Raw genomic sequence first — 5000 nt, forward strand, 5'->3', positions numbered from 1 at the left:
TAGACACAATACACTTGTACACACAATACTTAAAAAACACACCACACAGAAAACACAGCAGACACCAAACACACACACACACACACACAAGATACAACTGAACACAATTACAAACCCACACTACAAACCCACATTTCGCTTTTCCAACAACATTATGTAGTACACTAGCAACAGCCACACTATCTGCAGCCTATTATCTGTGACAGCGTCCCTCTAGTCCGTGACCCAGTTTCCCTCAAAGAGCAGCGAGTGTCTGCTGGTTCATCCTGAAGAAGAAACACTCGAAGGTAAGCGATATACAAGGAGCCTCATCACAGCCTATTCATTACGTTAACCATCAGGAGGAGGAGGAGGAGGAGGAGGAGGAGGAGGGGCTGGAGGGAGAGCCACCCCCGTTGGCCTGAAGGACTGATTTAAATTTCCAGCTTGGTCAGCATCCAGAAGGTCTCCTGCTCCCCTCCCTTCATCCTCCTCTTTTATCCTTCCTCTTCTTTTCATCCTTTCTTCTCCTTCATCTTCCTCTCCACTCCTTCCTCTTCTCATCCATCCCCCTCTTCTCTCCTCTATCCACCTTTCCTTTCCCCAATCCTTCTCACCCTTCTTTTCTCCCCTCCTCTCCTCTGCCCTTCTCTTCTCTCCTTCATTCTCTCCTTTCCTTCACCATGCACTTATCTCGTCTGTCTCTCTTCTCCTCTATCCTCCTCTCCTCTCCTTCCTTCTTTCTTTCATTCTGTTCTCCTTCATTCTCCTCTCCTCCTCTCTGGTTCCTCCTCTCTGGTTCCTCCTCTCTGGTTCCTCCTCTCTGGTTCCTCCTCTCTGGTTCCTCCTCTCTGGTTCCTCCTCTCTGGTTCCTCCTCTCTGGTTCCTCCTCTCCTCCAGGCACCTCCTCTGCGCTCCTCCAGTCCTCCTTTTTCCAACACTTTACCTTTTTGGCTCTTTCCTTTTTTTTCCCTAGCGGGGGAATAGAACTCGGGTTCCCTCCTCGGCGCGCAGCGGTTCTGCTCACCTCAGGGTTCCTTCCAGGCGTCTTCAGGGCTGGGTGGTTCTGCTCACCTCAGGGTTCCTTCCAGGCGTCTTCAGGGCTGGGTGGTTCTGCTCACCTCAGGGTTCCTTCCAGACGTCTTCAGGGCTGGGTGGTTCTGCTCACCTCAGGGTTCCTTCCAGGCGTCTTCAGGGCTGGGTGGTTCTGCTCACCTCAGGGTTCCTTCCAGGCGTCTTCAGGGCTGGGTGGCGTCGGCCGTGAGCCACAAGGCAGCGGTCAGCGGAGCCGTTGTAACCCTGATGAGAGGAGGCTGGGCGGGCCTCTGGACGCCCGGCAGCCTTGATGCTGCGTCGTCTCCATCACTGCCTCATGACAGAGGAGCCTCTGGGCCTTATTCATCTGGCAGCCATCTTGTTCTGCATGGTTCTAAAACCCATTCATGGTTTAGAACCATGATGGCTGCCAGGTGCATGAGGCCGATAGAAATGAAACAACATCCAGGACTCGAATGGGCAACAAGGAAAGAAGAAAGATGTATGTTCATACTATAGTAATGAAGAGGTATATGATCCTTCATTTATCCTTCACTTATATTAGGTTTGAATTATACAAATTAAACTCTTTATTCATACTTGGTCTTCTAAGACAATTTAATATCAAATAATCCCGGGCAAAACGTGGTGTGACAGCAGCTGAAGTACAAACAAAGGAACATAAAATAAACTAAAATATATCAATGTACACAAGATGAATAGTGTGAATGAAATACAAACGTATCGACAAATAAACATGTTTCATGCTGCTGAAGCAGTTTGATCTGTGAGGAGCAGATGACCAGGAGATAGAAAGAGGAGACCAGTGTCAACTCACCAAGACTTAAAGAGACCTGCACCCACGCAGGCACTCATTGTTAATGATGAACGCCTGACATGTTTACACTGGGGCGGATTAATTAGTCACTCCATTATATTGAATGTGACACTAATACTGGTAGTCAAACCACTGCTATACTACTGCTAATACCACCGTTAATGGCTCTATTACTGCTGTTATGATGAGCACCATCGCTGCCCCTGCTACTGCTAACATCATTACATAATATTAGTATACGCTTTGAGGTGTCCTTTCTTCTGATTGAACCCCTCTGCTTTATGTTGCCATAATGATGATCCCTTCACTATCGCTCTGTGTGTTATTATTGTATGTAAATGAAGCTCCTGCTTGTCAGTGTAACGGTTATTAAAAACCATCTGAATGAACGACGGGTTTGCTTGAACCTTGAACAAACCCTTATTGTTTGTATTTAAATCAAACCACAGCAGGTATAAAATCATATATATATGTTATATCAACATCCCCCATCACACTTTTCCACCCCAACAATGCCATCAGCACATAGAGGACTTCTCAATGTCACATTTATTTCTTTGCAATTAGCCGTCCCGCGCCATATGCTCCGGCTGGCTTCAATCAGGGCCGTGTTAAATACGTGTGTTGTGGCGTCAGGGCCCAGAGAGGGACTGTGTTCACACTAGATTGGCTCTGCAGTACATCTGCTATATCAGTCAATGTTTTCTTTTAATCAAAGGCTGCTTTTCCTTTTTGAGCTGTTTTTTTTTGGTTGCGCCCATAAAAATGTGTGTATTACAATTAATGCAGGCTATAGTGCTTTATATGTGTGTGTGTGTGTGTGTGTGTGTGTGTGTGTGTGTGTGTGTGTGTGTGTGTGTGTGTGTGTGTGTGTGTGTGTGTGTGTGTGTGTGTGTGTGTTTGTGTGTGTTTGTGACTGCATGCTTGTTTGTGTGGGTGTGTGTGTGTGTGTGTGTGTGTCTGTGTGTGTGTGTGTGTGTGTGTGTGTGTTTGTGTGTGTGTGTGTGTGTGTGTGTGTGTGTGTGTGTGTGTGTGTGTGTGTGTGTGTGTGTGTGTGTGTGTGTGTGTGTGTGTGTGTGTGTGTGTGTCCCTGCATCAGAGTTGGTTTTGTCTTTATGCATGCCAGTGTTTACTCTGAATAATAAACAAAAAATAAATAAAAATCATAACCTAAAGACAATTAATTACAATTCAAGCGGCACTTTTATCCATAGCACTCACAATGAATCCAGAAACAGGCCTGATGGACGGGGTCAGACTGAAGAGGAGGACGACTGCAGTACAGTTTAAACCCGTTCAAGTGCAGAATCTTTTCAATTGGTATTCATTGTTTGCTCATTTTAGTTCAATTGTTGTTCATTTTCCCTTCTCATAAGTTACTGTTACACGTGTAATGTGTCATTTTAACGCTGATATTCTTTATGTGTAACTCACCTATTTATGAACAATAAGGAGCACCGGGTCTAAAATACATATCATTATTCGTAATTTATATATTTATACATATATATTGTATAAAATTATCAAATCAAACGCCTTCAACACCGTCATCCCTGACACCTGGTGAATAAACTCCATCAGCACCCCACTCTGCAACTAGGGCTAGGTTAGGGTTAGGGTTAGGGTTAGGGCTAGGGCTATGGTTAGGGTTAGGGCTAGGGCTAGGGCTAGGGCTAGGGTTAGGGCTAGGGCTAGGGCTAGGGTTAGGGCTAGGGTTAGGGCTAGGGCTAGGGCTATGGTTAGGGCTAGGGTTAGGGCTAGGGTTAGGTTAGGGTTAGGTTAGGGCTAGGGCTAGGGCTAGGGTTAGGTTAGGGTTAGGGCTAGGGTTAGGGTTAGGGCTAGGTTAGGGTTAGGGCTAGGGCTAGGGCTAGGGTTAGGTTAGGGTTAGGGCTAGGGCTAGGGTTAGGTTAGAGTTAGGGCTAGGGTTAGGGCTAGGGTTAGGTTAGGGTTAGATAGATAGATTAGGGTTAGGGTTAGGTTAGGGTTAGGGTTAGGTTAGGGTTAGATAGATCGATTTATTTGTCCTTGCGGAAAATTATTCTGCGCCATGCAGTATGTCTGATAGATTTATACAAAAAAAGACAATAAGACAGTTAGGGTTAGGGTTAGTGACCACAGAAGGTCACTAACCCTACAGACAAGAGTTTGATAAATATTTTAATAGCACATTTGGAGGATGGAGAAACGTAATTTCGGTCCTCTATGTAACTTGTTGCACGGCCGGTGTGACAATAAAGTTCACTTTGACTTTGAAACATGTTACAAACTTATTATTATGTATTATTGGGGGTAACAGAGAAGTTCTTAGCATGTTAGGAAGAGAGACAACACAGCTTACCTCACGTCCACACTGCAGCACTTCCCACGATGCACCACAGCTGGAAACTGGAGTTTCCGGTACGTTGTGTTTCGAGAGACAGGTTTATGAACTCAAAAGCCTTTGTTGATCAGAACCCCTAGAGGGTTCCATGTTCACATATTTACATTACTCACAAAGCCTTTTTTTAACCCAAGCCACTTCCAAGTGAGGCTGACAACAATTACAGCGGCAGCCCAAATTGGAGCAGCGCCGATTGTACATTCAACCACATCCACATGCAGAGCAACATGGCTATAAAGAATACCCTTCAACATGAAGTTTAGTGGACTTTTGTTCGACTTTTATCAAATGTAAGTGTCAAGCCGATCGATGGCACTAAAACGGCACATCATCGTCATATATAAATGTTATCTACGTTTATGTAAGCATATGAAACAGTAATGGCATGTTTTGGTATGAGATAATGTATTCATTTGCCTGTTTATGGTTAATCCCATGGTAAACCATCTATAGGGTACGGACAGTGTTGCTAAGATTGGGGAAATGCTGCTAATTAACTCATTAGCTCGGCTTTCAGGAGGCACCACAAGAACAATGGAACCACGGAGCATGGAGTGGTGTCTAGGAGGGGCAATTTCTTGTGTGTGTTTGTGTGTATGTGTTGTGAGTTAGTGTGTGCATGTTTGTGTGTGTGTAAATGTGTTCTGGATAATCACTGTAATTAAGCTATATTTAGAGAGATCTATTCAGCACTGTTTAAATCAGTGTACAGAAAAGCTTTACACTGTCATTAAATAACACATGGTTTGCGATGCATGCAATGAAATA

The sequence above is a fragment of the Micromesistius poutassou genome, assembly GCF_964030765.1.
Source record: "Micromesistius poutassou genome assembly, chromosome: 18".
NCBI classification, from domain to species: domain Eukaryota; kingdom Metazoa; phylum Chordata; class Actinopteri; order Gadiformes; family Gadidae; genus Micromesistius; species Micromesistius poutassou.